Below are 26,166 nucleotides of genomic sequence, written 5' to 3' on the forward strand. Positions count from 1 at the left end.
ATCAACGAGGGTGCTGGACGCTTATAAAAGAGATGGACGGAAATCAGAGGGTGATTCATCGATAGCTAGCTCCTCCAGGAGTTCATAAGAGGTTGGCAACCCAAAGGACTGCCCCAGGGTGCCATCCTGATAGGCTCTTTTGTTTAAAAACAGTACCATTAAAAGCGCTATGAAGGCTGTGTCCAGCACACAGCCAATTCTAGGAGTGATTTAAACTGAGTTTAAAATTGATTAAAATAGGAAAACGCGGGAATATATTAGTTGGAAATAACTTTTTAAAATTATGTCGATAGTCTCAGCTACAGGAACATTTGAACAACGATTCTACGTAAAACAACCATGAACAAATCAGGGTCTTGCCTAATGATGCTGGCTGAAGGTGGTCGAAGAGTCAAAGACTTATTATTGGTAAGGGGCTGAATTTAGGACAAGGAATTTGGCTATTTTATAGCTGGAAGATTAATGGATAGAGAATGGGTTGGAAAGCACTGGAATTCTTCCTTGTGACCATTTTAAAGCAGTCCATACATAACCCAGAGGGTGATGGAGATCCAGTTACCAGGAGGTCCTGATAAGAGGTATTGTCATCTATTGTTTTGTTTTGTTTAACCAGAGTTCTAAGGAATCTGTTAATTTTGTCTTCTGGTTTGGTAAAGTGCACTGATAGACCAGAGGGTTGTAAAGGTCAGGTTCGATGGGTTTATTTAGTAAATTTCGTCGTGGACATAAAATGCCGTTCATTTTCTGTATGTAGCTGATGGAAAGCCTGGATCAAGAATTACTGTGCCTTTGCCCTTGTCTGGACGAGTGATTATTATATTTTCATCTTTTGGAAAGGGATATACTAGGTCTCTAAGAATATCGTGGCTTTTTTGCAAAGAAAGGGGCCCATCTGAGGTTTAAGATTGTTGAAGGTACTGTGATAAGGGCTGAAAATTAAATCTGATCTTCAAAATTCTCATTGTTACAGAAAGGAAGTGCTAATTATCCTCTGAAAGAGCATTTCCAAGGTAGAAAGAACTGTTGGTAGTTTGGTCGGTAGTTCAGGAGAGCAAAGTCCGGTCCTAATGATAATAGAAACTCTTCTCTCTTTGACAGGGTGCGTTGGAAAAATTAAAAAACAGAACGAGTATTATTATTAAGAGAGGAACGGTGATGCCGAGGTTTCAGGACTAGTTTCTTGAAATGTCTTTCTTCTGTAATTTGAACGAAAGAGGCAATAAACTTATTGAACAAGCTATTAAAAATGATAGAATCCAGCAACGTCAGTGAGTCACCAGTAGTCCTATGTCTAGTCATAATGTCATGCACACGGTTCAAAACAGATCTCTGGTCTTAGCTCGTATTTCCAATCTCAACTTGTTAGTGATTACAGAAGAGATTCCTAGTGGCGTCAGCATGGTGCGCTCAACTTGAATTATAAAGAGAGGCTTTGTACAGAAATTTAATGAATTTCGGGATAACGTTATTAAACTGGCAATACCAGGAAGTTGAGGTCCAGGTTTATCTTGTTATATGCTGGAAAGCCAGGAGGCGACCAGAGGGTGATGGAAGGTGCTGGATCGACCAGAGGGTGAAGTCATCCACCCCGCTGGATAGACCAGAGGGTGAAGAGAGCGCTGGAAAGACCAGAGGGTGAAACTTCAAGCGCTGGATGGTGTTGGTGATTACAGGTCGCTGGACAGACCAGAGGGTGATCCGAGATAAAAAGAATGGAAGACCAGAGGGCAGACACTGGAACAACAGACAAATTGAGCAACAGGAAGGCGTTCTTTCTTCTTGTCCATTTATTTTTAGGGTGATGGAAAGCTCTGGATACATCTTCCAGAGGGTGAAAGCGGATGAACTTAAACAGTACTGGATTAATACCAGAGGGTGATGGAAATACTGGATAGACCAGAAGGTGATGACAATTAAAAGCTGAAAAACCAGAGGGTGCTGGAAAGTGCTGGGTGGAACACCAGAGGTGCTTAAAAAATGCTGGATAAATATTTTGCTGAAAAGACACACCAGAGGGTGCTGGAAAACGCGGGATATGCCATAGGGTGCTGAAAAACGCTGGATAGGCCATAAAAAAACTAAATAAAGCAATAGACCAGAGGGTGCTGAAAAACGCTGGATAGGCCAGAGGGTGATGGAAAGTGCTGAATAGACCAGAGGGTGCTGGAAAGCCCTGGATAGGCCAGAGGGTGATGGAAAGTGCTGGATAGACCAGAGGGTGATGGAAAGTGTTGGGTAGGCCAGAGGATGCTGGAAAGTGATGGAAAGCGTTGGATAGACCAGAGGGTGATGGAAAGCGCTGGATTGGACCAGAGGGTGCTGGATAATGCTGCAGAGTGCTGGAAAGACTAACTCCCTGGATAGAGAGGAGAGGGTGACTGAAAGTGCTGGATAGACCAGAGGGTGATGGAAAGCACTGGATAGACCAGAGGGTGCTGGAATGGATAGACACTGGAAGCAAACCAGAGGTGCTGGAAAGTGCTGGATAGACCAGAGGGTGCTGGAAAGCGCTGGATAGACCAGAGGGTGATGGAAAGTGCTGGATAGACCAGAGGGTGATGGAAAGCACTGGATATATCAGAGGGTGTAGGAAACTGTTGGATAGACTAGAGGTTGATGGAAATTGCTGGACAAACCAGAGAGTGATGGAAAGCGCTGGACAGACCAGAAGGTGCTGGAAAGCGCTGGATATATCAGAGGGTGTAGGAAACTGTTGGATAGACCAGAGGGTGAAGGAAAGCACTGGACAGACCAGAGGGTGATGGAAGACCAATCATTGAGGGACTGGATAGACCAGAGGTGATGGAAAGCACTGGATAGACCAGGTTAATGGAAAACACTGGATAGACCAGAGGGTGATGGAAAGCATTTTAGAAAGGGTGCAGGAACACGAGCTGGTTAGACCAGAGGGTGATGGAAAGCCAGTAAAAGTGATAGACTATAGAAGGTGCTGGACCAGAGGTGCTGGAAGATAGACCAGAGGGTGCTGGAAAGCACTGGATAGACTAGAGGGTGATGGAAAGCGCTGGATAGACCAGAAAGTGACGGAAACCGCGGGATAGACCAGAGGGTGATGGAAAGCACTGGATATACCAGAGGGTGTAAGAAACCGTTGGACAGACCAGAGGGTGCTGGAAAGCGCTGGATAGGTGGCATAACTGAGGTGCAGGAAGAGAGAGGCATGGTACACAAGAAATTCCTGAGAACACAGAGCAAAGCTGAAAAGGTGTCATCAAGTGAATGAAGCAGATGAAGATGATGATGATGATAGTGTCTTAGCTTAAACGAAGGTGTCATTATCATCCAGCCTTAACTCGGCATTTTAAAGATAAATCTGACAGTGACTGTTGCTTTGTTTTTCTCTGGAACCACGCCCATGCAAAACTAACCATGAACAAATCAGGTGTGTGTGTGTGTGTGTGTGTGTGTGTGTGTGTGTGTGTCGAGAGGGCATTAGTCAAAGTGCAGCTGATTATATGGTGTAGATATGCTGCAATGGGCATAAGACCCTGGCTTCAGGTTTTACTGTTTAGAGAGTTAATGTGGCTGCCAAAGTTATTTACTGTCCTTGTGTATTTTAGGCAGTCCATAAGAAAACTCAATGATACATCAAGTTACTGCTATAAGGTCCTGATATATTGTATATTGTATATATATTATATTATATATATATATATATATAATATATATATATATTTATATATATATATTTGGTATATATATATATATATATATATTACATAACTTTATAAATGTGTCTGTATGTCCTGTGTGTATTCGCATATAATGGCACATGAACTGGTTTATAAATATGGAACTTCGAGAAGTTTTCTTCGAGAAAAAAAAGCAAACCAGTGCAAAACATAACCTGGGAAGCCCCTGTTGCTTCACCCTCAGCAAAAAAGTTGTCCTTTGGACAAAGCAAGGTTTTTGACCATCTGTTTTTCTCTTGTTGTTGGTACTTTTTCTCCAGAGGGCACATAATAACGAATAAAATTATTTAATAATGCCGTTTGACAGAAAGATTCTATGTGGCCATTATCCCCGAAAACGCAACTGGTGAAAGAACTGTCTTGTGAGAGACGAATGGAGGGAAAGAAAGTAACGAGAATAGAGATCGGTTCTGGAGCGACCTCAATTGGCAACCAGAGACCAAAGGAACGGCCCGAGTATAAATACAGGCGGCTTCCAGGTCCCAGACAAGCTGAGTTCTGTGCCTTCGTCATCTCAAGACGCTGCAAACGATTCTCTCCTGATTGTTCATCATGAAATCGGTGAGTCTGACTCTGTTGCAGTCACTTGCACCACATGGCGTCAGTGGGACCTCGTTGACTGATACACAAAAGTCTCCCAAAACAGTTCTCATAAACTCTGAACCAAATAGATAACTCTACAGGGAATATTATTGTTAATCTCAACTTGTTAGTGATTACAGAAGAGAGTCGCTAAAATAGTTCTCATAGACTCTGAACCGACTAGAACACTCTACAGGGAATATTGTTATTACTCTCAACTTGTGATATATATATGCAACAGACTACTAGTGACTTCTTTAGGCCAGGTTTTAGTGTAGTGTTGACTCATCCTAACTATCCTGAGGAATTTTTTGTTCCTTTGCCCTGACTTATTTCGAATGTGGTTCCCTTTTTGGTCATCAGCAGGTGATCTCAATATTCCACTCTAGCACCGTCGTTCAATGAGCTATTTGTACACAATGCATAATATCCTCAGAATTCTTATCTTCATTTGCATTCAGACCCTCCAAGACCATGTTTTCTGTGAGGTCTATTGCTGCTGTGACCAAACTGTGGAAGAATGATCATCTTAAACTTGTAGCAGAATCGCTGGAGCTTCAGAAATCAAAGCTTGGTCCTAAATCCATTTTCTTGTTGAAAAAGTTAACAAGAGCCTCACTTCACAGTTTATTAGTTATTTATTTTATCTATAATATTTTCAATGCTGTTCATTTAACTATTATATCTCTTCCTAGACCAAAAATTAATGCTAAGCGACAATTTTTCTTCAGTCATGAGGTTAAATTTCATCCTAAAAATAGCTGTTTGAATTTTGAACGCGTAGTCGGCAGTTCAGCATGAATTTACCATACTGTATATCATCTCAGTTGTTTACATTCGCGAGACGAGACTTTCTTCTTCTTCTTTGGTGAACTGATAAACGTTTGTCTCATCTGCAGGTCGCCTTCGCCCTCCTGCTCCTAGTGGCTCTCTTCGCCGTCATGGAAGTGGCTGAAGCCATGCCGGAGCCAGAGCCGGTGCCAGGTCCTCATGGGTTTTACCGCCCATGGGGCTTCGGTGGCTTCGGATACAGGCCATATGGCGGCTATTGGGGTTGATCCACTTGCCTGACGAAGAAGGTCACGGAAGGTGCTCTGTCGTTGCCGACGATAGCAAGTTCCTTCCTCTGGAAAAATCAATTGGTTTTTGGAAACTCCAACAAAGTATTCTCTCGGAATCCAACATTGTATTGCCTCTCGTCTCTTCTAATAAACGCTCATGTTTCTCGTTGCTAGTTTTAATACAATGCTCCCTTTTGTAAGTATATAGTACCTGACTGCTTTATAAATATATATAAGTATATATATAGGCAAATTGGAGTAAAGGAAAGGCGTTCTATTTTCTTTAAGTATTTAATAATATGCCGACGTTTCGTATCTCTCGATACATTTTCCAGGCTGAAAAACCGAACTTACGCAGTTACTGTGTATAAACAGTAGAAGGTATACACGTTACACACTTGTGAAAAACATGTTAAAGGACAATTTAAAAATGGACAACCTTAAAAGCACTTAAAAGATATTTCAAAAAAATATTTAAATAAAAAAGAACGGAACACCAGAAGAAGGCCAGGGCCAACACGAAAAGCACAAGACACCTACCCACAGAGGTAGAGTAAAGCAACCTGACACAGACAAGGAGAGGGGACAAGGAATTCATTTTAAAACTGTAAAAACACGAGCTTTAAAAATTCGTGCCAAGGCCAGTAAAAGTGTTCTTCCTATAAATACCTGTAGGGAAGCCAATTTCCTCCTTAGTTACCTTTATGTCAAGGAAGGGGAGAGAATTATGGGTTTCAATCTCAGTGGTAAATTGCATGTACTGATTTTGTGCATTTAAATGTTTCAAAAACGTGTCAGCATGGTAGTCAAATCCAAAAAGGGCAAAGCACTGCATAGACCAGAGGGTGCTGGAAAGCGCTGGATAGACCAGAGGGCGCTGGAAAGTGCTTGTTAGACCAGAGGGTGATGGAAATCACTAGTTAGACCAGAGGGTGGTCCCAAAGGACTGGATTGAAATCACTGCTGGATTTGTTGGAAAGACCAGAGGATGCTGGAAATTGCTGGATAGACCAGAGGGTGCTGGAAAGTGTTGGATTGATCAGACCAGAGGTGGTGGAAAGCACTGGATTAAAAGGGGGCTGGAAAATTAGTGGAAGACCAGAGGGTGCTGGAAAGTGCTGGATAGACCAGAGGATGCTGGAAAGCGCTGGATAGACCAGAGGCTTCTGGAAAACACTGGTGACCAGAGGGTGCTGGAAAGTGCTGGATAGACCAGAGGGTGATGGAAAAGTCAATGGTTAGACTTAGGATGCTGGAAAGTGCTGCAATAAGACCAGAGGGTGCTGGAAAGCACTGGATAGACCAGAGGGTGCTGAAAGAATGGGTCTGGGGTGCTGGAAAGCACTTGTGTAGACCAGAGGGTGCTGGCTGGGTAGATCCAGACTGGTAAGACCAGAATTGTTTTGGGGCTGGTTTAGAGGGTTCTGGAAGGCATCTGGATAGACTTCTGGAGGGTGCTGGAAAACACTGGTTAGACTAGAGGATGCTGGAAATCACCCATAAGAATGCCGCTGATTTTCTGGATAAACCAGAGGGTGCTGGAAAGCACTGGATAGACCAGAGGCCGCTTGTCTGGACCAGAGGGTTATTATATTTTCGCTGGATAGACCAGAGGTGCTGGAAATCGCTGGTCTAGACCAGAGGAAAAGCCCTGGGTAGACCAGAGATTGCTGGAAAGTACTGGTTAGACCAGAGGGAGCTGGAAAGTGCTGGTTAGACCAGAAATGCTGGAAAGCATTGGTTACACCAGAGGATGCTGGAAATCCTCTGGATAGACCAGAGGGTGCAAGAAAGCGCTGGATAGACCAGAGTGGGTTCTGGAAAGCAAAGTCTGGTTAGACCAGAGGGTGCTGGAAAGTACTGGATAAACCAGAGGGTGCTGGAAAGCACTGGATAGACCAGAAAGCGCTTGATAGACCAGAGGGTACCGAAAAGCACTGGATAGACTAGTGGGTGCTGGAAAGCGCTGGTTAGACCTGAGGATGCTGGAAAGCGCTGGGTAGACCAGAGGGTGCTGGAAAGCGCTGGTTAGACCAAAGGGAGCTGGAAAGTGCTGGTTAGACCAGAGGGTGCTGGAAAGCACTGGTTAGACCAGATGGTGCTGGAAAGCACTGGATAGACCAGAGGGTGCAGGAAAGCACTGGTTAGACCAGAGGGTGCCGGAAAGCACTGGAAAGACCAGAGGGTGCCGGAAAGCACTGGATAGACCAGAAAACGCTTGACAGACCAGAGGGTACCAGAAAGCGCTGGATAGACTAGTGGGTGCTGGAAAGCACTGGTTAGACCAGAGGGTGCTGGAAAGTGCTGGTTAGACCAGAGGTTGCTGGAAGGCGCTGGTTAGACCAGAGGGTGCTGGAAAGTGCTGGTTAGACCAGAGTGTGCTGGAAAGCACTGGATAGACCAGACGGTGCCGGAAAGCACTGGTTAGACCACAGGGTGCTGGAAAGTGCTGGTTAGACCAGAGTGTGCTGGAAAGTGCTGGTTAGACAGAGGGCGCTGGAAAGCACTGGATAGACCAAAGGGTAACGGAAAGGATAGAACAGAGGGTGCTGGAAAGTGCTGGATATACCAGAGGGTGCTGGAAAAAGACTGGGTAGACCAGAGGGTGCTGGAAAGACCTGGATAGACCAGAGGGTGCTGGAAAGCGCTGGATAGACCAGAGGTTGCTGGAAAGTGCTGGGTAGACCAGAGGGTGCTGGAAAGCGCTGGTTATACCAGTGGGTGCTGGAAAGTGCTGGTTAGACCAGAGGGCGCTGGAAAAGGGATAGAAAAAGACAACCTGGAAAGACTGGATAGACCAGATATTGCCAGAAAAATATTTATAGACCAGAGGGTGCTGGAAAGCGCTGGTTAGACCAGAAAAAAAAAATAAAAATGGAAATTAAATAAAAAACTAAAAGACACAGGCAGTGCTGGTACTCGATAGACCAGACTGACACAGACAAGCAATAGACCAGAGGGTTCTGAAAGCGCTGGATTAGACCAGAGGGCTGAAACAAAGGAAACCAGCTGAACAAAGACCAGGATGAACAGCTGTGATGGAAAACATTGGGTAGACCAGAGGATGATGGAAAGTGCTGAATTAGACAAGAGGGTGCTGGAAAGTGCTGGATAGATGGCACCACTGAGGTGTAGGAAGAGAGGGGGCATTGTACATAGGAAACTCCAGAGAGCACAGAGCAAAGCTGAAATGGTGTCATCACGTGAATGAAGCAGATGATGATGATTATGATGATGATGCTGGTGTCTTAACTTAAACCAAGGTGTCATCATCATCCAGCCGGATCTCGGCATTTGAAAGGTAAATCTGATAGTGACAGTTGCTTTGTTTTTCTCTGAAACCACGGCCATGCAAGGTAGAGGGGAATGGCACTCTGTGTGTGTGTGTGTGTGAGAGAGAGAGAGAGAAGAGAGAGAGAGAGAGAGAGAGAAGAGATTGAGGGCCAAAGTGTAGTTGGTGAGACTATCCTGTTGATATGCTGCATGGGCAGAAGACCCTCATTTCAGGTTTACCATTCAAAAAATTAATCTTGCATAAAATTTACTATCATTTCTCACTTTAAGGAAATCAATGATACTACAGGTGGGGGTATAAATTATATAATTTGTTAGAGCTCTATAATAATCACTGATGGGTATATATATATATATAAAATAATATATAAAATATATATATATATATATATATAATATATATACATAAATGTGTGTGTGTGTGTCTGCGTCTGTGTGTATACGCATCATAGGCACGTGAACTGGTTTTCAAAAATGGAACTACGAGAGGCGTTCTTCGAGAAAAAAGCAAACCAGCGCAAAACATAACCTGGGAAGCCCCTGTTGCTTCACCCTCAGCAAAAAAGTTGTCCTACAGGACAAAGCAAGGGTTTTGACCTCTGTTTCGCTCTTATGAAACCAATTTATCCTCTAGTTGGCAGTTTTTTCTCCAGACGCACACAAGAACGAATAAAATATTGAATAATGTCTTTGACAGGATTAGTAAATAAGATTCTTGTGGCCATTATTGCCCACCAAACGTAACTGGAGAGTCTTGTGAGAGACGAGGCGAAATAAAGAGAGGAAAGAGAATAGAGATCGGTTCTGGAGCGACGTCTATTGGCAACCAGAGACCAAAGGAACGGCCCGAGTATAAATACAGGCGGCTTCCAGTTCCCAGACAAGCTGAATTCTGTGCCTTCGTTATCTCAAGACGCAGCAAACGATTCTCTCCTGATTTTTCATCATGAAATCGGTGAGTTTGACTCTGTTGCAGTCACTTGCACCACATGGCGTCAGTGGGACCTCGTTGACTGATACACAAAAGTCTTCCAAAACAGTTCTCATAGACTCTGAACCAAATAGATAATTCTACAGGGAATATTATTGTTAATCTCAACTTTTTAGTGACTACACAAGAAAGTCGCTAAAATAGTTCTCACAGACTCTGAACCGACTAGATTACTCTACAGGGAATATTGTTATTACTCTCAACTTGTGATATATGTATGCAACAGACTACTAGTGACTTCTTTAGGCCAGGTTTTAGTGTAGTGTTGACTTACCCTAACTCTCCTGAGGAATTTTTTATTCCTTTGCCCTGACTTATTTCAAATATGTCTCCCTGTTTGGTCATCAGCTTGTGATCTCAGTATTCCTCTCTAGAACCTTCGTTCAATGAGCTCTTTGTACAGATTGCAAAATATTCTAATAAAATTCTTCTCTTTATTTGCATTCAGACCCCCCAAGACCATGTTTTCTGTAAGGTCTATTGCTGCTGTGACCAAACTGTGGAAGAATGATCGTCCTAATCTTGTAGCAGAATCGCTGGAACTTCAAAAGTCAAAGCTTGGTCCTAAATCTTTTTCTTGTTGAAAAAGTTAACATGAGTCTCACTTCACAGTTTATTAGTTATTTATTTTATCTATAATACTTGACAGTGTAGTTCGTTTAACTATCATGTCCCTTCCTAGACCAAAAATTAATGCTAAGCGACAATTTTCCTTCAGTCATGAGGTTAAATTTCATCCTGAAAATAACTGTTTAAATTTTGAAAACATAGTCGCAGTTTAGCATGAATTTAGCATATATCATCTCAGTTGTTTACATTCGCGAGACGAGGCTTTCTTCTTCTTCTTTGGTGAACTGATGAACGTCTGTCTCATCTGCAGGTCGCCTTATCCTGCTCCTGGTGGCTCTCTTCGCCTTCATGGAAGTGGCTGAAGCCATGCCGAGCCAGAGCCAGTGCCAGGTCCTCATGGGTTTTACCGCCCATGGGGCTTCGGTGGCTTCGGATACAGGCCATATGGCGGCTATTGGGGTTGATCAACTTGCCTGACGAAGAAGGTCACGGAAACTGCTCTGACGTCGCCGACGATCGCAAGTTCCTTCGTCTGGAGAAATCAATCGGTTTTCGGAAACTCAAACGAACAAAGTCTTTTCTCGGAATCCAAACATTGTATTTACTCTCGTCTCTTCTAATAAACGCTCATGCTTCTCGTTGCTAGTTTTAATACAAATCTCCTTTTTGTAAGTACATAGTACCTGAATACTTTTAAATAAATATATATATACAGTATAATATATATAAAGATATAATATATATATATATATATATATATATATATATATATATATATATAGATATATATATATATATATATATAGACACTAAACAACAGACAAATTGGAGTAACAGAATGTCGTACTATTTTCTTTAAACATTTAATAATACGCCGACGTTTCGTATCTCTCGATACATTTTCAAGGCTGAAAAAGCAATGAACTTAAACAGTAGTTGTGTATAAACAGTAAAAGGTATACACATTATATACTTGTTAGTGCCATATTAAAGGATAACTGAAAAAAAGGACAACCTTAAAAACACTTAAAAAAGATATTTTTAAAAAAGCATTTAAAGAAAAAAGAATGCAACTGCAGGAGGCCGAAAAGCAGGAGGAGGCCTGGACAAAACGAACTGCAGAAGACACCTACCCAGACAGTTAGTGTAAAGCAAACTGACACAGACAACCAATGCAGGGAGAGAGAGAGAGAGAGAGAGAGAGAGAGAGAGAGAGAGAGAGAGAGAGAGAGAGAGAGGGGGGGGGTCAGTATAAACTAATAGGTTACAGTAGGTACGTCAAGCGATGAACACCTGGGTGGAAGTTGACTGGTGATTAAGGGCAGGGACAGTTAATTTAATCATAATAGATTCAAGCCTGGTTAATTCTTCTACGTATCGGGTTCTCCCCACTATACTAAAATCCTTAGCATTTATATGTCTTCCAAATTTTGCTGTGATTTCTTACACTGGACTGCTTGGGACTGGACAATCGCCAGCCTGTTCTAAAACGAACTTCCTGATGAGACGAGATTCGGACTTTTACCAGCCTCCTGGTACAACCGATGTAAGTGCCAAGATCACATCTAGGACGATTATATTTATAAATCACACCAGAAGTAAACAAGTGGCTAATCCTGTCCTTGACATGGATAAGAGACCCAGTGGTTCATGGGTTTATTGCGATTAGCTTCAGATTAAGAACGTTGAATAGCCTGATACATTTTTTCCGAAATCTATAGTCATGTAAAAAAGGAAATCTTGCATGCAAACATAATTTGGGGGCACTATGGACTAAAGGTGGGGGGTTAAGGACTAAAGGTGGGGGGTTAAGTTTCAAATTAAGCAATTTGTTGAGGGCTCTATGGACAATCACTGGTGGGTGGTAATTATTCTTAAAATAATATGTGAGGATAATCACCTCCAAATGAAATGCTGGAACAACTTGAAGTCAGATTAATGACTCTATGAAGGAAAGTGACCAAGGAATTCATTTTAAAATTGCAAAAACACAAGCTATAAAAATTCGTGCCATGTCCAGTAAGTGTTCTTCCTATAAATACCTGTATGGAAGCCAATTTCATCCTTAGTTACCTCTACGTCAATGAAGGGGAGAAAATTATGGGTTTCAATCTCAATGGTAAATTTCATGATCTGGTGTTGTGTATTTAAATGTTCCAAAAACATGTCAACATGGTAGTCAAATCCAAAAAGTGCAAAGAACTGGATAGACCAGAGGGTGCTGGAAAGCACTGGATAGACCAGAGGGTGCTGTAAAGTGCAGGATAGACCTGAGTGTGCTGGAAAGCATTGGATAGACCAGAGGGTGATGTAAAGAGCTGAAGAGACAAGAGGGTGATGGAAAGTGCTGGATAGACCAGAGGGTGACGGAAAGCGCTCGAAAGACCAGAGGGTGATGGAAAACACTGGGTAGACCAGAGGATGATGGAAAGCACTGGATAGACCAGAGGGGGCTGGAAAGCTCTGGATAGACCAGAGGGTGCTGGAAGGTGCAGGATAGACCTGAGTGTGCTGGAAAGCACTGGATAGACCGGAGGGTGATGGAAAGAGCTGAAGAGACCAGAGGGTGATGGAAAGTGCTGGATAGACCAGAGGTTGATGGAAAGTGCTGGGTAGACCAGAGGGTGATGGAAAACACTGGGTAGACCAGAGGGTGATGGAAAGCGCTGAATAGACCAGAGGGTGATGGAAAGCACTGGATAGACCAGAGGGTGATGGAAAGTGCAGGATAGACCAGAGTGTGATGGAAAGTGCTGGATAGACCAGAGGGTGTTGGAAAACGCTGGATAGACCAGAGCGTGCTGGAAAGTGTTGGATAGACCAGAGAGTGAAGGAAAGTGCTTGATAGACCAGAGTGTGATAGAAAACACTGGGTAGACCAGAGGGTGATGGAAAACACTGGATAGATCAGAGAGTGATGGAAAACACTGGGTAGACCAGAGGGTGCTAGAAAGCATGGGATAGACCAGAGGGTGATGGAAAGCGCTGGATAGGCCAGAGTGTGATGGAAAACACTGGGTAGACCAGAAGGTGATGGAAAGCGCTGGATAGACAAAAGGGTGATGGAAAACACTGGGTAGACCAGAGGGTGATGGAAAGAGCTGGACAGACCAGAGGGTGATGGAAAGTGCTGGATAGACCAGAGGGTGATGGAAAGTGCTGGGTAGACCAGAGGGTGATGGAAAACACTGGGTAGACCAGAGGGTGATGGAAAGCGCTGAATAGACCAGAGGGTGATGGAAATCACTGGATAGACCAGAGGGTGCTGGAAAGCGCTGGGTAGACCAGAGGGTGATGGAAAGCACTGGATAGACCAGAGGGTGCTGGAAAGCGCTGGATAGACCAGAGGGTGATGGAAAGCGCTGGATACACCAGAGGGTGCTGGAAAGTGCTGGATAGACGAGAGGGTGCTGGAAAACACTGGATAGACCAGAGGGTGATGGAAAGCGCCGGATAGACCAGAGGGTGATGGAAAGTGCTGGTTATACCAGAGAGTGATGGAAAGCATTGGATAGACCAGAGGGTGGTGGAAAGCGCTGAATAGACCAAAATGATAGACCAAAGGGTGCTGGAAAGCGCTGGATAGACCAGAGGGTGCTGGAAAGCGCCAGATAGACTAGAGGGTGATGGAAAGTGCCAGATAGACCAGAGGGTGCTGGAAAGCGCTGGATGGACCAGATGGTGCTGGAAAGCGCTGGATAGACCAGAGGATGCTGGAAAGTGCTGGATGGACCAGAGGGTGCTGGAAAGTGCTGGATGGACCAGAGGGTGCTGGAAAGCGCTGGATGGAGCAGAGGGTGCTGGAAAGCGCTGGATAGACCAGAGGGTGCTGGGAAGCGCTGGATAGACCAAAGGATGATGGAAAACACTGGGTAGACCAGAGGATGGTGGAAAGTGCTAGATAGATGGCATCACTAAGGTGTAGGAAGAGAGAGGCATGGTACACAGGAAACTCCCGAGAGTAAAGAACAAAGCTGAAAAGGTGTCATCAGGTGAGTGAAGCAGATGATGATGATGATGATGATAGTGTCTTAGCTTAAACGAATGTGTCATTATCATCCATCCTTAACTCTGCATTTGAAAGATATATCCGACAGTGACTGTTGCTTTGTTTTTCTCTGGAACTACGCCCACGGAAGATAGAGGGGAATAGCTCAGTGTGTGTGTGTTTGTGTGTGTGTGTGTTAGAGGGCCAAAGTACAGCTGGTGAGACTATCCTGTAGATAGCCTATGCTGCATGGGCGTAAAACCCTCATTTCAGATTTATTATTTAAATAGTTAATTTGGCTGCCAAAGTTTACTATCCTTTCTCACTTTGAGGAAATCAATGGTACACACACAAACTTATATATATATATATATATATATATATATATATATATATATATATATATATATAATTTTATATATATACCTATATATATATGTATATATATGTATAACTGAATCACGAAAATATGGAACATGATGAATATATAAATAAAGATAAAATCCACGAAGGATACGGAAACACTGGAGTGCTGCGAGGCCTTTCGACACTAGTCCTTTACTTAGCAGACTGAAGGAATATAAAAGTATGTTTACAAAGAAAGCTCATATAAATGACAGAAGGAGATTATAAAGGAAACATATGTACCTGGAATCCAACACAATTGAAGAATTAATACCACTGCCAAAACAGGATTAAATACTTAAGAGGTTTTTACAAAGGATTAAGATCAACCGTTCAGGAGCAGGGACAGGACAATTAAAAGATTATACAGGTTCGTGACTGACCACCTAAAAATTTTTAGTACAACACAATAATTCTCTCTCTTTTTTTTTTTTTTTTTTTGTAAACAATAGTAACTTTTTGCAAGATGAACATTTTTACAAAAAAAAATTATATTAAACATACGGATATACAGAAAATATATATCAAGTAGCTACCTTGTAATTAAGTCAGTGATTTTATCTTTTAGGTCATTCTTGAACATTTTTCTAATACAGGGGTCAAAATAATACATGCCAGGGCTAAGATTAAAATTACAACTGGAAGTAAGCTGGATAATAGCGGATCCAATAGATTTCTTGAGGAGAAATTTCGATCTGGCAATCACTGAACTTTCAGTCCAATTTATCCTGTGAGAGTTTTCACTTAAATGAATGAATATAGCATTGGATGCTTGTCCAGTTTTGACTGAATACTTATGTTGCTTAATACGTACATCTAAATCTTTGCTAGATTGGCCAATATAAAATGAAGGGCAATCCAAACATGGAATTTTATATATTATGTTGTTGTTTTCTTTAGGGCTATTTTTATTAACATTCTTTTTTGTGTGTTATTATAAGAAAAAAAACGAGGTTTACATTAAAAGGTTTTAACAATGATTTTATGTTTTCAAAACCACTAAAATGAGGCAAGCTAAGAATGTTCTTAGGGGTTTCTTTCTTCATGTTACTTTCACTATAAAACTTTTTGTGGGCTTTGTTATAACAAATATCTAGTATATGTGAAGGATAACATAAATCTGTCCCTATTTTTCTTATGTATTCAATTTCTTTATCCAAATACTGGGGACTGACAATGCGCAAGGCTCGTAAAAACATAGAAGAAAAAATTGATATTTTGATGTTGAGGTGATGGCCTGAATAAAAATGGACATAAGTTAAGTCGTTGGTTGGTTTCCTATAAATACTGAATTTAACTTGAAATGGTTCTCTATGTATTAAAACATCTAAGAAAGGGAGGCAATTGTCTTTTTCTAATTCTAACGTAAACTTAATGGATGGTACCTGGTTATTCAAATTACAGAGTAAATCATTTACATCAATACCAGCAGGCAAAACAGCTAAAATATCGTCAACATACCTATACCACTTTAAAGGAGTATAAATGACATTAGGTATATATCGTTTTTCAAAGAATTCCATGTACAAGTTTGAGAGGAGTGGGGATAAAGGGTTGCCCATTGCCATACCAAATATTTGTTGGTAAAAAGCACCATTGAATGTAAACTTACAATCACAAATGCACAACCTAGTGAGAGAAATGATATGACTTACAGGTAGAGGTAATTCGTGATGGATTAATTCATTACTAAGATACTCTAAAATGGAATCTATAGGAACTTTAGTAAAAAGGGAACAAACATCAAAACTAACGAATCTATCAGTGGGGCAAAAAGTGATTTTGTTTAATTTATCAACTAAATCTAGGCTATTATATACGTGAGAATCTGAGATAGTTCCAAGTAACGGAGACAAGAGTTTGGTAATATATTTCGAAAGTTTATATGATATTGAGCCAACAGTACTGATAATAGGCCGCATAGGATTGTTTTCTTTGTGTTTTTACTAATCCGTACAAGTAAGGTAACGAGGGAAATTTTACCCACAACTGACCTATTAGTTCTTTTTTATCTTTAAGGATTTTTTTCACTGTGATGTTGAAACTTTTTATGACTTGATCAAGGGGATTTTTTGTTAGTATGTTAGTATGTTAGTATGTAGTCAACTTTATCTAAAATTACAATACGATTCGATTTATCAGCTTTTGTGATGTGGATTGTATTGTCTTTTTTTTTTATCTTTTTTAAGGTCGGCCAAGCTTTTCTTATACCGAGCAGGGAAATTGCTTTCATGCTTAACATTCGCAGCTCCATAAATGATACCTTTAACTATATCAATATGATTTTGAGGAATATCACAATGTTTTTCAAATACACGTAGGGACGACGCAATCGTTAAAGCCGAGGGTCTGTTAGATACAAAAAAGGATAAACCATATCCAAGCGCACTCACAACATTTTCACTTATTTGTTTACTTGATAAATTTATAACACAGTCATTGCGTGCACTATTGGTCCAGTCACTGCTATCGATAAGATTTTTTAGTTTTCTGTCGAGTTTTCTTGTTAGGGCATCTGTAGTCCTACGAAGTTTTCCATAAATTTCTTGTCGCAGCGAGTCCTTCCAATTATCCGGGATAGAATGATTAAATGAAATTCTGGCTTTTTTTAGTTCCTTAAATTTTTCTTTCTTCTCTTGCTTTGCGGCTGCTATGTGGCGTTTTAACATCATGGCACTGAATTCGTTGAATGGGTGATTGTCATATCTTCTTAAACGGCGTGGTAGCAAAGATTTAGGGAGCACTTGTTCAGACAGACACTTCTTCAGGAACTTGAGTTGAATTCTGGTCGAATGCGCAGCCGAAAGAGACTTGGAGAAGGTAGCGACTACGCAGACCCTACTAGATGATGATACGACATACAAAAAACTAACAAAAAATCCCCTTGATCAAGTCATAAAATGTTTCAACAGCACAGTGAAAAAAATCCTTAAAGATAAAAAAGAACTAATAGGTCAGTTGTGGGTAAAATTTCCCTCGTTACCTTACTTGTACGGATTAGTAAAAACACAAAGAAAACAATCCTATGCGGCTTATTATCAGTACTGTTGGCTCAATATCATATAAACTTTCGAAATATATTACCAAACTCTTGTCTCCGTTACTTGGAACTATCTCAGATTCTCACGTATATAATAGCCTAGATTTAGTTGATAAATTAAACAAAATCACTTTTTTGCCCCACTGATAGATTCGTTAGTTTTGATGTTTGTTCCCTTTTTACTAAAGTTCCTATAGATTCCATTTTAGAGTATCTTAGTAATGAATTAATCCATCACGAATTACCTCTACCTGTAAGTCATATCATTTCTCTCACTAGGTTGTGCATTTGTGATTGTAAGTTTACATTCAATGGTGCTTTTACCAACAAATATTTGGTATGGCAATGGGCAACCCTTTATCCCCACTCCTCTCAAACTTGTACATGGAATTCTTTGAAAAACGATATATACCTAATATCATTTATACTCCTTTAAAGTGGTATAGGTATGTTGACGATATTTTAGCTGTTTTGCCTGCTGGTATTGATGTAAATGATTTACTCTGTAATTTGAATAACCAGGTACCATCCATTAAGTTTACGTTAGAATTAGAAAAAGACAATTGCCTCCCTTTCTTAGATGTTTTAATACATAGAGAACCATTTCAAGTTAAATTCAGTATTTATAGGAAACCAACCAACAACTTAACTTATGTCCATTTTTATTCAGGCCATCACCTCAACATCAAAATATCAATTTTTTCCTCTATGTTTTTACGAGCCTTGCGCATTGTCAGTCCCCAGTATTTGGATAAAGAAATTGAATACATAAGAAAAATAGGGACAGATTTATGTTATCCTTCACATATACTAGATATTTGTTATAACAAAGCCCACAAAAGTTTTATAGTGAAAGTAACATGAAGAAAGAAACCCTAAGAACATTATTAGCTTGCCTTATTTTAGTGGTTTTGAAAACATAAAATCATTGTTAAAACCTTTTAATGTAAACCTCGTTTTTTCTTATAATAACACACTCAAAAGAATGTTAATAAAAAATAGCCCTAAAGAAAACAACAACATAATATATAAAATTCCATGTTTGGATTGCCCTTCATTTTATATTGGCCAATCTAGCAAAGATTTAGATGTACGTATTAAGCAACATAAGTATTCAGTCAAAACTGGACAAGCATCCAATGCTATATTCATTCATTTAAGTGAAAACTCTCACAGGATAAATTGGACTGAAAGTTCAGTGATTGCCAGATCGAAAGATTTCTCCTCAAGAAATCTATTGGAGTCCGCTATTATCCAGCTTACTTCCAGTTGTAATTTTAATCTTAGCCCTGGCATGTATTATTTGGACCCCTGTATTAGAAAAATGTTCAAGAATGACCTAAAAGATAAAATCACTGACTTAATTACAAGGTAGCTACTTGATATATATTTTCTGTATATCCGTATGTTTAATATAATTTTTTTTTGTAAAAATGTTCATCTTGCAAAAAGTTATTATTGTTTACAAAAAAAAAAAAAAAAAAAGAGAGAAAATTATTGTGTTGTACTAAAAATTTTTAGGTGGTCAGTCACGAACCTGTATAATCTTTTAATTGTCCTGTCCCTGCTCCTGAACGGTTGATCTTAATCCTTTGTAAAAACCTCTAAAGTATTTAATCCTGTTTTGGCAGTGGTATTAATTCTTCAATTGTGTTGGATTCCAGGTACATATGTTTCCTTTATAATCCCCTTCTGTCATTTATATGAGCTTTCTTTGTAAACATACTTTTATATTCCTTCAGTCTGCTAAGTAAAGGACTAGTGTCGAAAGGCCTCAGCACTCCAGTGTTTCCGTTTCCTTCGTGGATTTTATCTTTATTTATGTATGTATATATATATATATATATATATATATATATATATATATATATATATATATATATATATATATATATGGTCTGTGTGTGGATACGCATTATACGCACATGAACTGGTTTACAACAATGGTACTACTACAGGCGTTCTTCGAGAAAAAAGCCAACCTGCGAAAAACCCTCACCTGGGAAGCCCCTGTTGCATCAGCCTCAGCAAAAAAGTTGTCCTACAGGACAAAGCAAGGGTTTTGACCTCTGTTTCGTTCTTATGAAACCAATTTATCCTCTAGTTGGCAGTTCTTTCTCCACACGCAAACAAGAACGAATAAAATATTACTGAATAATATCTTTGACAGGATTAGTAAGTAGGATTCTCGTGGCCATTATTGCCCACCAAACGCAGCTATGGAGTGTCTTGTGAGAGACGAGGCGGAATAAAGAAAGTAAGGGGAATAAAGATCGGTTTTGAAGAGACGTCTATTGGCAACCAGAGACCAAAGGAACGGCCCGAATATAAATACAGGCGGCTTCCAGGTCCCAGACAAGCTGAGTTCTGTGCCTTCGTCATCTCAAGACGCCGCAAACGATTCTCTTCTGATTGTTCATCATGAAATCGGTGAGTTTGACTCTGTTGCAGTCACCTGCACCACATGGTGTCAGTGGGACTTAGCTGACTGATACAAAGTCTCCTAGAACAGTTCTCATAGACTTTGAACCGACTACATTACTCTACAGGGAATATTTTTATTTCTCTCAACTTGCTCGCGATATGTATGCAACAGACTACTGACTTCTTTAGGCCGGGTTTTAGAATAGTGTGGACTCACCCTAACCTAACTCTCTTGAGGAATTTTTTGCTCCGTTGCCCAGACTTATTTTGAATATGGTTCCCTGTTTGGTCATCAGCAGGTGATCTCCGTATTCCTCTCTAGCACCGTCGTTCAATGAGCTCCTTGTACAGAGTGCATAACATCCTCATAATTCTCATCTTCTTTTGCATTCAGACCCTTCAAGACCATGTTTTCTGTGAGGTCTATTGCTGCTGTGACGAAACTGTGGAAGAATGATCATCCTAATCTTGCAGTAGAACTGCTGGAACTTCAAAAGTCAAAGCTTGGTCCTAAATCCTTTTCTTGTTGCAAAAGTTAACATGAGTCTTAATTCAAAGGTTATTAGTTATTTTATTTATAAAACTTTACGATGTTGTTCTTTTAACTATGATTTCCATTCCTAAACCAAAAAGTAATGCTAATCGACAATTTTCCTTCAGTTATAAGGTTAAATTTCATCCTGAAAATAGCTGCTTAAATTTTGAAAACTTAGTCGCGGTTTAGCATGAATTTAGAATGTATCATCTCAGTTGTTTACACTTGCGAGACGGCGACGTCTTCTTCTTCTATAAACTAATGATCATTTGCCCCATCTGCAGGTCGACTTCGTCCTCCTGCTCCTGGTGGCTATTTTCACCGTCATGGAAGTGGCTGAAGCCATGCCGGAGCCAGAGCCTGTGCCAGGTCCTCACGGGTATTATGGATACCGCCCATGGGGCTTCGGTGGCTTCGGATACAGGCCATGGGGCGGCTTTTGGGGCTAATCTTCTTGTCTGACGAAAACTAAGGAAGCTGCTCTGTCGTTGCCGACGATAGCAAGTTCCTTCCTCTGGAGAAATCCTCCGGTTTTTTTTGGAAGCTCCAACAAACAAAGTCTTCCCTAGGAATCCAAACATTGTACTGTCTCTCGTCTCTTCAAATAAACGCTCATGTTTCTCATAAACCAGTTTCAATACAATGCTCCCTTCTGTCATACGTAGTACAGGGCTAATTTGTAAGTATATACATAAGTGTATATATACTTTATTCCCTAAAATAGGCGTTATAAATTTACAAAATGTTCAAGAGGCGCCGAAAGTCAAGTTTTTCATAGGCCTACCCTAACCCCAGAAAGAGGTTATCTTTTGCTAAACAGTAATCAGAATGACAGGATATGACCACAAAATGAATATGTAAATTATACTTAGAGGTACTAAATAAAAACAAAAGTATCATCTATTAGTATAAAGTTCATAGTATTAAGTTATTTTCAATCTACCCAAACGACGGTGCTACTTTGGCTTGTTATTTATGCGTCACCTACTCCAAGGTGCTAGTACTAAACATGGCGGAAGCTCAATGGGACGCCATGTTTAGTACTAGCCCCTCGGGGATCAAAGCATTATACACACACATTTTCATACTGTGTGGTCGACAAATTATATCAATAAACGATATCATTGATTCCCGAGGGGCTAGTACTAAAACAAGGTGTCCCATTGAGCTTCCTCCATGTTTAGTACTAGCCCCTCAGGGATCAAAGTATTATACACACACATTTCCATACTGTATGGTCGACTAATTATATAATATATAAACAATATCTTTGATTCCCGAGGGGCTAGTACTAAGACACGGCGTCCTATTGAGCTTCTGCCATGTTTCTTTAGTACTAGCACCTCGGAGTAGGTGGCGCCTAAATAACAAGCCACAATAGCACCCAAACGACTTCGACTGGGAGCATTCCTAACCGACAAAGGGAAAATTGCAGTCTGTTAAAAGGGTTTCCCGGTAAATCTTACAATATTCTAGAAAGACAATTATAATCTAACCCTCATTAACTAATTGTTTTGGCTGGGTTCAGGAGTTTCAGATAAAATTTGTTGCGTTCAGTAAGAATAAAATAGATTACAGAATTTAGGCCACGGGCCAAGAGCTGGGACCTCTGAAGCCATTCAGCGGTCAAAGGGATGTTGACAGTAAAAAGGTTTTAAAACCTTTCGCAGTTACGCTACGAAACAATTGTTAGGAGAGGACTGAAGAAAGTAAGATGGAAGAGAGAGTGAATATGAATGGAGATACAGCAAAAGGAATGAAAGGGATTACAACAGATGGACCTTAAAAGTAACGCCTGCGGTTCACAGCGTGAGGTGCACTGACGGCAGAAGGTGAAAACCACAGTATAGCCAATTACTGACTGGGATATTTCACTGTAGGTGCAATCTGGAAGTTATGTGTGAACTTTGGGTGCAAACTTACTGCATCTACGTAATCTGCATATACTTTAAATTAAAAGTGCAGAATCTATAATTTTTGGTGACGTTTAAAAACATTTTTGTTTTCCAAGATGTTGCCATACAAAAGGTATATAAATATATACAGTATATACATACATATATATATCGTATACTGTATATACTGTATATATATGTGTGTGTGTGTGTATATATATATATATATATATATATATATATATATATATATATATATATATATATATATATATTATGTTATGTATATACATACATGCATTATATATATAATTTATATATATATATATATATATATATATATATATATATATATATATATATAGAGAGAGAGAGAGAGAGAGAGAGAGAGAGAACATAATAGATAAAAAGCTAATTAAATTTCTTAAGGGTTGCATTTTCAAGGGAAGTTTACGAAAACATAAATCTATGACAAATGCTGCATGCTAAATCAGAAGTAATTCAGTAGGAAATTCAACAAACATAGAAACTGAAAGAAGAAAATAATCAAAGAGAAATATAAAAGGTAATAATAACCATTAGAAAATCTCAAAGAGAATTTTGTGACAACCGAACCTTCCCTGACGCGAATCGAACCAAAGCTTTTTTAGGCTTGGAAACTGGATGACAGACAGTGACTTGACGCACTCAGCCACCAAGACGCCAAAGAAATTGATTTAGTTTCTTGTGGACTTAATCCTGTCGATTTATATATCTTTACGTAGGATCAGTGATAGCTAAGTGTCGAGTGTGTAACTCACTGTCACGTGTGCGATGGAAGATTGTCAATAAGCAATGCACAAGAGAACTTTATACTTTCAAATAAGAACTCCCAAATATCCCATTAATTGGGGAAATTAGATTCTCATTCCCCAACTCTTGATCATTTTTCTTTGCAAACGATTTGTAACAATAACTAATTCAGCTACGCTCAACAAAGACAGTGTTGTCAATGCCTCTGGCTATGCGGGACAGTGTTGCCAGTGCGCTGTGCGTCGACGACCTTCGACGGTTATCGAGCCTCTTACCATCCACCCATGGGTGCGCCCAACCCACGGCCATGCGTCATGACTGGCCCTCGCTGAGGTCACGGCCCACCGGGTGAAACACCTCGGCCATCGAACCCTTAGGGAGAAGCGAGTTATTTTGGCATGTCAGTGCGTGAGGTTGGCAACACTGCGTGAACGCGTTACCTGTTCTCAACCGGTTTGATTTATATTTTTATTTTTCAGGCGGTTGAGAGATGAGTTGGGGGAGGTGGGTGGAATGATGGGGTCGATACGCCCACTCCCCTCCCTCTCCGCCCCGAAATGGGTTGAAATTCCGACCCTCGCCACAAAACTTAATCTATTGCATATTTATGTGTACGTATATGTGCATATCATTAGGATTATAGAATTGACACTTACCGCAAATGTGATGTCTTGGCGTCTTAAGATAACGAACGTTTGACTTGAAATTCAAACTTCCAAAGAATATTATGGTATTCATTCGAATGAAGTAACAGAAGGTAAAAGGAAATATGGAAAGAAAAAATATCAGTTATTAAAAAGTAAAAATAAATTACATTAATAAATAAACTGATAAAAATATAATTAAATGATAAATTGCAAGGTGAATTGCTGAAGGGTAGGAATGCACTGCATCTTCGCCTGAACTTCTGAAGTTCCAATTGCACGACGTCCTCAGCAGGGAGACAGTTCCACAGACCAACGGTGTGTGGAATAAAGGACCTTTGGAACTGAGGAATAAAGGACCTCTGGTATTGGGAAATAAAAGACCTCTGGAATTGGGGAATAAGGAACAAAGGAAAAAAGGAATAAAGGACCTCTGGAAATGAGAAATAAAGGACCTCTGGAACTGAGGAATAAAGAACCTCTGGAACTGAGAAATAAAGGACCTCTGGAAATGAAAAATAAACGTCCTCTGGAACTGAGGAATAGAGGACCTCTGGAAATGAAAAATAAAGGTCATCTGGAACTGAGAAATAAAGGACCTCTGGAACTGAGGAGTAGAGGACCTCTGGAAATGAAAAATAAAGGTCATCTGGAACTGAGAAATAAAGGACCTCTGGAACTGAGGAATGGAGGACCTCTGGAAATGAAAAATAAAGGTCATCTGGAACTGAGAAATAAAGGACCTCTGGAAATGAAAAATAAAGGTCATCTGGAACTGAGAAATAAAGGACCTCTGGAACTGAGGAATAGAGGACATCTGGAAATGAAAAATAAAGGTCATCTGGAACTGAGAAATAAAGGACCTCTGGAACTGAGGAATGGAGGACCTCTGGAAATGAAAAATAAAGGTCATCTGGAACTGAGAAATAAAGGACCTCTGGAAATGAAAAATAAAGGTCATCTGGACCTGAGAAATAAAAGACCTCTGGAACTGAGGAATAGAGGACATCTGGAAATGAAAAATAAAGGACCCCTGGAACTAGGGAATAGAGGACCTCTGGAAATGAAAAATAAAAGACCTCTGGAACTGAGAAATAAAGGTCCTCTGGAACTGAGGAATAAAGGACCTCTTGAACTGAGAAGTTCGACCGTGAGGCACATTTACTCCATACCGGTGTTGCTGTTAAGCAAATAATTTCTAATGGAAAATACGCCATTGTCGACTTAGATAGATGTTTAACGTTTGAGTGCTGAAGAAGAATCATTATAAACAAGTAATAAATGCGCGGAAGTTTCCTCGGCGCAATCAAATTTTCTGTACAGCGTATAATCACGCCCACCGAAAATAGATCTATCCACGGCCCATGAAACTTTAACCACGGCCCGGTGGTGGTATATCCTATATCTATGGCTAACTCTAACCTTAAACAATATAAAAACTACTGAGGAGGCTACAGGGCTGCAATTTGGTATGTTTGATGACTGGAGGGTGGATGATCAACATACCAATTGGCAGCCCTCTAGCCCCTGGAGTTTTTAAGATCTGGGGGCGGACAGAATAAAGTGCAGACGGACAAAGCTGACGTAATAGTTTTCTTTTATAAAAAATTAAAAACGAGAAAGGTATGATCTGCGGAGTTTAGGCCAAAGGCCAAGCACTGGGGCCTATGAGGTCATTCAGCGCTGAAAGGGAAAATGAGAGTAAAAAGGTCTTAAATGCGTAACGGTAGGAAAACTTCGCAGTTGTACTATGAAACAAGTGTTAGGAGAGGGTGGATAGCAAGATGGAAGAAAGAGAATATGAATGGAGGTACAGCAAAAAGAATAAAATGGGTTGCAGCTAGGAGCCAAAAGAACACTACAAACACCCTATAGTAATGCCTACAGTGCACCATTTGAGGTGCACTGACGGCACTTCCAACCCCTCCCCCTAACACGGGGATTAATTATAACATCAAATCTGCCATTCTCAAAATATTCGGTACTTATTTTCGGGGTGATTTGAAACACTTCATCATAATTTAGCAACATTCCCACAGGGAACATCTTATATTTTTCCGCCATGTTTCTTTTTGGTGCGAAGGACTTGGCACATTTGGTATATATCGAGTCTGACCGAAACCCGTTGAAAATGAACGGAAGCTATTGGAAATTTCCCTTGTGGTTTGAAGCAATGTTTACGGGAAAATAATTCGGTATCTGTTAGTTTGGGAATTAATATCTGCTTGTTCT

The 26,166-nt window shown here is 40.3% G+C and overlaps 2 long non-coding RNA genes across 2 annotated transcripts; both read left to right on the forward strand.

Moving 5' to 3' along the window:
* Positions 1-4,071: 4,071 nt before the first annotated feature.
* LOC136844642 (uncharacterized) lies at positions 4,072-5,522 on the forward strand. The gene is made up of 2 exons (XR_010854939.1): positions 4,072-4,274; positions 5,195-5,522. It is a non-coding gene; the product is annotated as an uncharacterized lncRNA (long non-coding RNA).
* A 14,058-nt stretch (positions 5,523-19,580) lies between these two features.
* LOC136844643 (uncharacterized) lies at positions 19,581-21,231 on the forward strand. Its single transcript, XR_010854940.1, has 2 exons — positions 19,581-20,074; positions 20,888-21,231. It is a non-coding gene; the product is annotated as an uncharacterized lncRNA (long non-coding RNA).
* Positions 21,232-26,166: the final 4,935 nt, after the last annotated feature.

The sequence above is a fragment of the Macrobrachium rosenbergii genome, chromosome 13 (assembly GCF_040412425.1).
Source record: "Macrobrachium rosenbergii isolate ZJJX-2024 chromosome 13, ASM4041242v1, whole genome shotgun sequence".
Classification (NCBI taxonomy): domain Eukaryota; kingdom Metazoa; phylum Arthropoda; class Malacostraca; order Decapoda; family Palaemonidae; genus Macrobrachium; species Macrobrachium rosenbergii.